We start from the raw sequence: 11,124 nt of genomic DNA, 5'->3' as shown, positions 1-11,124 counted from the left end.
TTGGAGATATCATCGGGTGATGGATCGATAACAACTGAAAATGAGGGAGTTGAGTATCGTTTTTTGTTAGTTTTTAAAGCGGCACATATGAGCGCATTTGAAATCGTATACGAAGAGATCACTAAACATTTTCATTCTGCAATTGAAGTTAATTGGAGACATCAGTGAATAGTGGATCGTAGCAAGTGGTAATGAGAGGGGTTGATTATGGTTTTTTGTCAATTTTGAAAGTGGCGCAGGTGAGTGCATTTGAAATCCTACCCGAAAAGACAATTTTATATTTTTATATTGCAATTTAATTTATACAATAATAAACAATAAAATCTATATAATAATAATTTTCCGAAAAATGTAGGCTTCCGAATTATCTGAGAAGAAAAAGTTACAGTTGACCAATATGTCAGCCGCTACTATACTGCTCTACATGTTTGGTGCAATCAAATGAAACGTCGATGTGTTGAAGGAACTTGGCAGAAGCAGGCGGAAGATGATGATAATCATTCAAACTGGTCATCACAGATCTTTCGTACCTCATATATACCTCGCTCGAGCAAAAGAGGGTAAAGGTTTGCTGAGCTTAGAGCCTCTTTATCGAAGAACGGTTTTAGATACAGCCAGCCGAGTTCTAAAAGGCACAGATTCACTAACGACTGGTGCATCAACATGAAGTTGTCAATATTGCGGCATTTCTATTCCGTGTCGCGGATAGGGCCGCAGAGGAGCCTTGTTTCCCAGTTGATTCCAGCGGCACTTCATGTAGCCTAGCATCACTAACACCTTTGGTGCTCAAGAGTCATGTTCTGGACGTAGAACAAATGCTTCTACTAATAGAACACGCTAACAATCCTTTTCATGTTTAATTCTATGGCATTATATGTAGAGAATAGCTATCGATTGTCCACCTTACAAGCTCAAAACTTTAGAAGCGAATAGAGTAGCTGATATTCAAGGAAACATTGATGCGGCTAATTGGAGATACGTTTCAACAAAGAAAAATCCTGCGGATTTTATGTCAACAGGCCAACTACCAACGGATTTTCTAAACACTCAAAAGTAATAGAATGAGCCTATCTGGTTTAATTAATTAGAAACAAATTGACCAGATGATAAATTCAAAGAAGATGCTCCTGAGAAAAGGGGAATCTCCGTGTTCACTAGCATAGTTGCGAAAGGAAGGAGCTTATGGAATCGGTATCCGAAATTCATACAAATTATCCATTACCTTACCTATTGTTTTCGCTTTTATAATAAATTGCGTAGAAGAACTCATCATGCAGGTGCATCATCTATGCAGGACGTCCGATCTGCATCGAAAGGAATGTGTCAAGCTATTCAAAGAGAAGAATTCCCAGAAGAAGCTCATGCACTGTCAATGCACCACAAAATCTCTAAACGTTTAAAAATTGTAAAATCAATACCCAGCATGTAGGATGGCCTGCTGAGAGTAAGAGGAAATATAAAAAACGTTGACATAAGTTCGGGACATCCTATCCTTTATCCAAAATGCCACCTTTTAACTGATCTTGTTGTCTACAACATTCACAAGGAGCTGATGCATGCTAGCATTAACGACACACTGTCGGCAATTAGACACAGATGTTATTAATATTACCTACTTCCTCCATACGGAGGGAAAAATGGTTGGAGGAATTTGTGCGACTGTTTACCCACAATACGGTTGCATACAAATTATGCGTTTTTTAGATAACAAGCAAACATTTTTATTTCTTAAAGCTTTCTCCTGCCATGGCGTCTGTTTTATGCATTTGTGTTGATTAATTGATAAATATAAAGGGAAATGATTTCAATGACAATGTGACAGCCATTTCAAAATGTAAGCGATAATTTTTTTTAAGTACGTGATTTATTATGTAAAAAATGTGTACCTTAAAATCTTTACATTTGTGATTGCAACTTAAATTTGGTCTTAGTACTTATCAATAACGATATCCCGCTGCTCTAGGAAATCAATCATGGTATAACTCACCCAAATTGGGTCATTCAATTTATCCAAACTGGGTGAGAGAACAAATTTATTCGCCCAAATCGGTTCATCGAAATAGCATGGAATATTCGTTATTATTCAGTGAACATTGTTTGATCATATCGATTAGCAAACATGATATTGACGAAAAAATGTTCCAACTGTGCAATATTAGGAACTTTTCTCGATTTATAAGATTTAAAATATTTTTAAAAGCAGCATACGCCTCACAAATGCTCAAATACTTCCAGACTGGGACATTTACCTTACTAACGGCTAATTGCGTACACCTATAAAAAACACCCAAATGAATATTTTGAGAATCAAAATAATATTTCCGACACTTCGTAAACATTGCAGTTCACTTCCTCAGGACTGACCTGAAACTAATATATCAGGTTATTTTGTTCTATGTATACATTCTACGATGCATGTGATTTGCCAGAGCGCCAAATCGCATAGGTATTATATCCGTCGTCGCTATTGATGTCATTAGCGCGTTTTAAAATTTCGATTGCTTCTCTATGTATTTTTTAAAAAAGGTATTGTGCGTTTTTGCGATAACTGTTGTTTTAACAAATAAAATGCACTAGCTGAAATGCACTAGCTAAGCATCATATCGAAACGGGACGTGCCCTTTTATTTGACAAGCAGCCAATTTTTTAACTTTACAATTATGTTATTAGCTATAGTATAAGGTATAAACGATAAAAAAATACAAATTTTCTGAATTTGAATAGACATTAATCCAAAAACATATATATTTATGTAAAAAATCTATCTAAAAAATTAAAGTAGCAGTAGTTGCGAACAAATTAAATGAGAGCAGAAGATTTCACTTTAAAATTTAAAATGTCCTAGATGGAGAAATGTCAAGTAACTCAAAATCCAAGGTGGCTTTGAACAACAATGAGAGCGAGATTTTCGAAATATTTCTTTACACAAATTCTTTTAGTAAGAAACAAATTGTCACTTTTTCCTCAAGTGAAGGCTTATGACCCATGTACTGGTTACACTAATTCATGACAAAAAATGTATTCGTTTAACACATTTGTTAAAGAATCTATGCATCATTTATTCATGGTATATTAAACTCCTTTTATCCCTTTTTGCATCTTTATCTCACTATTTTTCACCTGATCAATATTATTGTTAACGTATCGGCCTTCATAGCACATGCTTCAATTTTTAATGAATTTGAAGGTTCTGTACTGTTCCATAAATAGTAAATCTAGCAAATAAGGAAAGTTTGAGTATAATTAATCGCATTTTCCATCAGCAATTCGAGAAAGGTTAATTTTCAGTTATCTACGATTCAGTCAATTCTGAGAGAATGGAGATTGTTGAGAAAATTTTCATCTTTCTCTTCGTCGGGTTTTTCGATTTGATTGAGTGTAAGTTGGACATAATGTATTAATAATTCAGTATTTATAACTAATTTTACACGCATATTTTCAAACACGTTTTCTTTTTAAAAATCTTCCCGTTTCAGCTGCTCATTTCTAAAGAATTAAAGTAACCCAGTTTTAATTTATTAATTAATTAATTACAGGGTTTAAAGATTTTTAGAATATTTTCAAATTGTGTAGGCTTCAGTATCAAATTAAAATTTCAGATTTTACAAAAAATTTCTAGTTCTTTCTTATTTTTTTAGTTTTTTAGAACTCTCTTAAATTCAAACAATCTAAACATTGTAAATTCACTAACTTAAAGTTCAAAATAATAATAATAATAATAATTTTTAAACTATCACTAACAGGAAGCTTGATTGAATTTCAATTCTTTTTCGTATCAAAAATCAGTTGGCTGGGCAGAAAAAGTCTTCTACGGTTTTATGAATAATAATTATCATTATTTATAATACAATTATGAATTATTAACTATTAATTAATAATTAATATAATTTAATTCGTAATTAATTCGCCGCTCGTAAATGTTTACCTACAACATCATCGCAGGAGGCTTCAACCATCGTATTAAATTATTTGAATTAACTTATAACATTCTAATCTCATCAGTCACTTGACTTAGTCCGTAGCTATAATATATAACCGGGTTTACCCGAGTAAAAGTTTAATAAAAACACATAATCAGTAGATTTTATAAACAAGGAAACATTACTCACCCACACAAGCAAATCTTTTTCCTTTTCTGGAGGTCAAATTATGTTTCCTTTACTTTTTTGGGGTCGCTGAATCCGCATCTGAATCAGGATTCTGACATCATCTCAAAAACTTCATAATTTTTTTTTTTAATTCGTGGTTCAGGCCATGTTTATTATATGTTCTTGGATCACTGAATTCGAATCCGTAGTCCAACAAATGCCAGGAGTTTAGGGGTTTTTTACATAACCTAAAAAAATCGCATACATTTTTTTTCTTATCTCGGGGATCAGACCATGTTTACTATATGTTTTTAGGGTGGCTGCATCCGAATCCGTAGTGTAAAAAAGTACATCATGCAAAAACTTTGATTTTTAAGGAAACTCGTGAACGAAGAATTGTTAAACAGCTCAGATTAGGAGGTATTTTGAAGGTTATGTCGAAACCCTGACATGCTGGTGATTTTCAGTCCTCGGATTCATATTCAGCAAGCCCATAAACATATTCTAAACATGGTCAGACCTCCAGGGACGAAAAAGGATTTTTTTGTGTGGCTATTTTATTTTTAGGAAAAAAATATAACTTAGAAAAAATACTTATTTGAACAAAGGTTTTTGTACACGAATTTTGTCTTACTGTCGCTTTTACTACTATTTATCAAATCTCCACGTTTTGAGATACTCTGAGTCAGAAAAAATCAATTTTTACGAAGGTGTTTGTCGGTCTGTCCATATGACCATCTGTTTCTTTGAAGTCTGTAGACTGTAGTCTGTATTCTGTAGTCTGAATTCTGTAGGCACGATCACTTTCAAAAATTTGATCAGATTGGATTCTGCTTTGGCACATTTTTTATACCTAAAAAGAAAGAACGAGTTCGTAAACTAGCTTTTTGGATGGAAATTCAAAACCCTATGCAGATGCGCAGTATTTTTTCTTCAATCGTAAAAAACAAGATTAAAAATAAGAAAATTATAAAATCAAGGAAATAACAATTAGTATGATTCAATTTTCATGCATGTCATGAATTTAAATGATAAAAATGTATCGACATGATACAAGCTTCAGCGCAGCTTAGAATATAATTTAAAGCAAAATAAGAAAAAAAAATCATAATAAATACAATTTTTTCTTTCTTTTGCAATATCTGAATAAGCAATTCCGGGAACAGTTACATAAAAAATATATTATATTTGATAAAAAACTGTTAAGTATAATGTAGAAAAGTTGATATTTTGGAAAAATTCGAGTGCGAAGCATGAGATACGTAATAAGAATGTGTTCGTTACAGCCGAAAGAGCTGTAACAAAAGAGAGTTCACAATTACAAAATTACAGCTGTCGATCCTTTGACCTTTGAGGAACTTAATATATCTTGAATAACAGGAAATAATTATAAATTCAAGTGAAAATTGAAGCCTCAAAAACGATAACGTTAGATCAACATACATACGCATATATTTATGGTCGTTTGGCTTTTTTCAATCTCACAGTAGTAAACATGTTGTTGAACGCACAATGTCATTGCTCTCTATTTGATAAAACATGACAGAAAACAGAATTTAAGCGATCAAACGTTATCACTCTCCAGGAATTCGTTTTTGATAGAATAATGAGAACACGTTATTCAAATTTCGATATTACACTAAAAATCTGCATGCAGTAAAAACAAATTTCATTGTAAAATAATCACTGTATTCATAGAATGGGAATATTCTTTTTTGAAGTAAAGATATTTCGGCATCATTCGAAAGTGCCATAATGGTTCATTCCTTGTCAGATTAACAACTAATTTTTTTTTATAAAAATCTTTTCCCATATTCTTGAAAGGAAAAAATGACACATATTTTTTAATTTCACTCTGATATGAAAAATTTCTAAAATATTGATTTTTTATCTTTTGGCCCAAGAAATATGGTTTACTTTAAAGTCCATGTTTGATGATTAAAACTTTTTTTTTTAAATTTGTTTGCAACGATTTTTTAAACAATTAGTATTATTTCAAAATGTGCATTGAAATCAAATAATTATGTTTTAATTTTTCGCTGCAGGATCTAGAATATTGTCGCCCGCGCGAATAATGCGCACTATCAGATATAATTATTTTTATTTCACAAAATATTGAACCGTCAACTTATAACTCCTAAGGCTGTATTCTAGATGTTACAGTGAAAAATTACAAAAAAATCATTTAATTTCAAGATGCCCATTTTGAAACAATAGTAATTGTTTTAAAAAAACTGTTGCAAAAGATGTTTTGAAAAACGAAGTTTTTAATCATTACACATGGACTTTAAAGTAAACCACATTGCACTATATAATCTTATAGTGCATTTGTTTTACTTAAAACATTGGAAAATTTACGAAACATTTAAAAAAGAACCAACTCTTTTTGGTCGACAGATAAAAAATTGATATTTCAGACATTTTCCTTATCAGAGTCAACTAAGAAAATACGTATCTTTTATTTTCCTTTCAAGAATAAGGGGCAAAAATGGTATAACAAACAATTTTTAATTGTATATCTGACATGGAATGACCCATATATATTCATCAAGCGGGTATGCGTTCTGTATTAAAGCATTTGTGATTATTTTCATGATTCTGTTAAACTCACTTTAATTTACTCGATTGGCTAGAATACTTTTCTATCTTTAATTATCTTGAATTTTCGAGATTCGTTAGAGTTCACCAGAACTCAATACATTTCTTATATATTTTTGCTGAACTCTTTTGAATCATCATTAATTTTTCGAATTTTTTCAAAGTTTTTCAACGTAATTTGATTTTTTTTCCCGTTCAATTCCTAAAAGTTGAATATATTGATGTCCAAGAACTTTATTGATGTGCATTTTTTTCTTCCAAAATTAGGTGCAAATGGTAGTCCTGGCACTTTAAGGGAAAGAGAGGTTGTGATATCATTAAATCGAAGAGATCATATAACTGTAAACATCGAAAAGATGAGCGACTCTGATGAGTCAACACCTTCGTGGATGAATGAAGTAGAGACGAGAAATACAGCTACGTATCACGTTTATACAGTAACGCCCGGGAACAGTCGTTATATGTCAGTTAATCCTATCACATCGCAAACACAACAAGAGGAACAACATGTACAACAAGTGCCGGAGAGTCATAGCGTTCATACCGACAATAGAACAACGAAAGTTGTCGTACACTTCGGATGGGCTTATTATTATTATTATGCCAAGAGTTTTGACAAGTACAAGGTCAAAACGCCCACAATGAACGTCGGAAAGTATGGTCGCATTCTTATATCATATCCAAGTGGCGTTATCTGGACCGGACTTTTAAAACCCATTGTGGGGAAGAAAACACCTTTCCTGAAAAAACTGACTACTTGTTGTTCAAGCTCAAATGGTGGCAGAAAGTGAATGCTTTTGTTACGAAACAAAATAAAAAAATTTTATTTAGGAGATTGATTATTTTATTGAAGCGACAATTTGGTATATTTATGAAAATATATAGTTAACATAGGTTTATATATATATTCTAAAAATTATGTATATTTTCTCGTATAAGTATATAAACTGATCACTTAAAAATATTAACGATTTTTCCTCTCAGAAGACGCTGCAGTGACGCTCTAAGAAAAATCAACAACTGTTCAAATATTTGTGTCTCTTATTAGTTAAAGGCATGTGATACTTTGAAAATTTTCGATTTTACCAGTTTTAGGTTACCCCGGCTTTTTTTATAGAATAATAAATATTTTGTCTTAAAGATTTGGGAAATGATAGCGAACATGCTAACGGACGTCCCCACACACTTTTTTATGGGTTAATTAAAAAAAGTTTTAATTTAGCAAAATATGATTAATTAGCATAGCGCTTAGGAAATAGTATCGATTTTTTCAGTGTTAGATTCCCCCGGATTTTTTCCTAAGATAAGAAATATTCTGCCTTCAAAATCTGGGAAATGATAGCGAACTTGCTAACAGACGTCATCGCACACTTTTTGTGTGTTTTTTTATTAAAAATTTTTTGGTATTGCTAACAACGTGTGTATATATTTAAGGTTATGTGTGTTACAATTCACCCGAGCGTTACTTCCAAACTACACAATATTTTTGGCCGAAAACTTTGGACTCACAAATAAACATAGTAACTAAGCTCCCGGAACTAACCTTGCTTGCAGCCAAGCAAAAAGTTTATTTCATAAATAATTTCCAGATCATCGGAAAGGCAGAGATGAAAAACGACGAAACCTCAAAATAATGCCTATGCATAAAATTTTTATTTTGCACAATAAATTTTTTTTGTTATTAATCCTCAAACAAGAGTTCGGAAACGTTTGTCATGATATTTTATAGCATTTCCTAATTCAGTTTTTTAAAATTTTCATTTTTGTCGGAAAAAGCCGGGGAAACTGTAAGTATCACATGCCCTTAAATTCTTATCTTAATTAGAGATTATTTGTTTTATATAAAATTTGACTTCTTTTTTATGTATGTTGTCTGTGGTTGTAAGTAGACAAGGTAAAAAATATTTGATTATTTGATTAACGTTAAGTTTCTATTTTTTGCGTTTATGAAATTTGTTAACCGAATTTCAAAAAAATACATGAAATTTACACAAAAAATTCTGGATTTTTCTCCTCAAACTGCTATTATTCGGAATAAAACAATAAATATTCACAAAAAATGTTATTTAAAAAAGTAGTTTAACTTTCAACCAGGTAGTTGAATAAAAAAAATTAATTCTCACGAAAATGTCTACTGATGATATTTTAACCAGAAAATATATTAATATATATATATATATATAAAACGTTAAATATAATGAAAAAATACAAACATTCAACAAGATAATAAATATTAGGGAAGGTTTAACAAAAAAATTTAAATCAAAGATCGAGAAGAGGGGAAATTTCTTGAAAACGGAAAAGAAACAGACATTCTTGATTGCATGTTTGGCAGAGGAAGAGTTTTCGTAGAAGAGAAAAGAGGTCTTAAGCTCAGAGATAAGGAGAATAGAGAAGAATCTTTTCGAGATTTGTTTTGGAAAGAGGCGGGAATCAAAGAGAAAGATAAAGAATTCTGGGGTTTCATTAGAACATTTGATATGATGGGTTTAATAAAAACGTGGGTAGCAAAACAAGAGTGGAAAAAATCGAACGGAAACTCCCGAGTAATTTTAGATAGAGTCTACAGAAGGCAAAAATATCACGCACCAAACGAGGAGCGAAGGAATGGATACTTACAGGGATGAGGGACATAATTGAGGAAGAGAATACACAGGGTTGGCAGAGAAGGGTATACTGGAAATGATAATCAAAATATTAAAAGGAAGGTATATAATAATTACTAGGCAGTCTGATAAGTACCTGAAAATTCTAAGAGATGGCATTAGTATTCACTAATGTGAACCATTTTCGTCGAGCATGATCCTTCAAATGACGCCTGTTAAAACTTCAGCCATTTATGTTTACGCATTTACAAGTTACAGCACTGAGAAGCGACTAATCTCCGAGTTTTTTTTTTAATATGGAAAAATCTGAGTTTCGAGTTTTGATCAAACACTACTATCTTCGCCAGAAAACGATATCCGAGACCAAGGCCAAGCTGGATAAGTATTATCCGGACTCTGCACTGTCGATTGGAACGATTCATAAGTGGTTTACCGAGTTTCGTTGTGGCCGTACGAGCACAGTTGATTCTGAACGATCTGGGCGTCCAAAAGAGGTCACTACATCAGAAAATGTCGAAAAAATCCATGATATGATGTTGAATGATCCCAACGTGAAATTGAGAGAGGTAGCTAATGCTGTAGGCATATCTGCCTGCTGTAGGCCTGCTCTGCGCGCGATGGGTGCCGCGTTTGCTCACAGTGGACCAAAAACGAATTCGTGTGACAACTTCCCAGCAGAATTTGGCATTATTTTCGCGTCAGCCGACCGAGTTTTTGCGCCAATCCATAACCATGGATGAAACCTGGATCCACTAATATACTCCTGAGTCAACGCAACAGGTCGGAAAGGTTATGGCCTCCGTAATTTGGGGTGCACATAGCATAATATTCATGAACTCTCTTGAAAAAGGTAAAACCATAACCGGAGCATACTATTCATCATTATTGGACCGATTGAAAATCGAAATCGCCGAAAAACGACCGTATTTGAAGAAGAAAAAACCGCTTTATCATCACGACAATGCGCCTGTTCATTCATGCTTAGTTGTACAAGCAAAATTGCATGAAATCGGCTTCCAATTGGTTCCTCAGCCACCGTATTCACTAGACCTGGCCCCCAGCGACTATCACTTGTTCCCTAACCTGAAGAGATGGCTCACCGGTAAGCGTTTCTACTCAAATGAGGAGCTCATAGCTGAAACTAAGGCGTATTTAGGAGACCTTCCGATCGAGTACTTTTCGGACGGTATCAAAAAGTTAGAAAATCGTTGGACTCGCTGTATCGACCTAAAAGGAGAGTATGTTGAAAAATAAAACCGACTTTGGCCAAAAAAAACGTCTCCGTGTTTCATTTTTCAGGGACTTTTCAGACTGCCTAGTACAGTATATGAAGAGAAAGGCGTGCAAGAAATAATAAAAGGGGTAGATGACAGAATTCTAGAGGAAGAGGAGAAAATCCTTGTATTAGAGGCTGAAGGAATACCAGTGCAGATAAATAAGGGGAATTCTATAAAGAAGAGGTGAGGATTATCAGAAAACTTAAAGATGTGGTATGAAATAATGAATGGGAGGATCTGTCGGGATAGATAGAAGAAAAACAATAGAATTCATTAAGTGGTTGTCAGGAGATTTAAGAAGATGATATGGGCAGATCGGTTAAAAGAGAAATTCAAATAAAATAAGGAAGGCGTTAAATTTTGTGGAATAGGAATAGAAGAAGATTAGGAAAAAACAATGCTTTAGGATAAAGGAATTTCTCCGGATAAAAGAGTGTAAGCAATCTAATAGAGATAGTTCAAAAACGAAATGAGAAACATCAAATCAGAAGCAAATATATGAAAATTTATGAATAAGTTCAGGAAGGGAAAAAAATAATCGTTAAAATATTAGAA

The sequence above is a fragment of the Belonocnema kinseyi genome, chromosome 1 (genome assembly GCF_010883055.1).
Source record: "Belonocnema kinseyi isolate 2016_QV_RU_SX_M_011 chromosome 1, B_treatae_v1, whole genome shotgun sequence".
Classification (NCBI taxonomy): domain Eukaryota; kingdom Metazoa; phylum Arthropoda; class Insecta; order Hymenoptera; family Cynipidae; genus Belonocnema; species Belonocnema kinseyi.
This window is presented reverse-complemented; position numbering follows the sequence as displayed.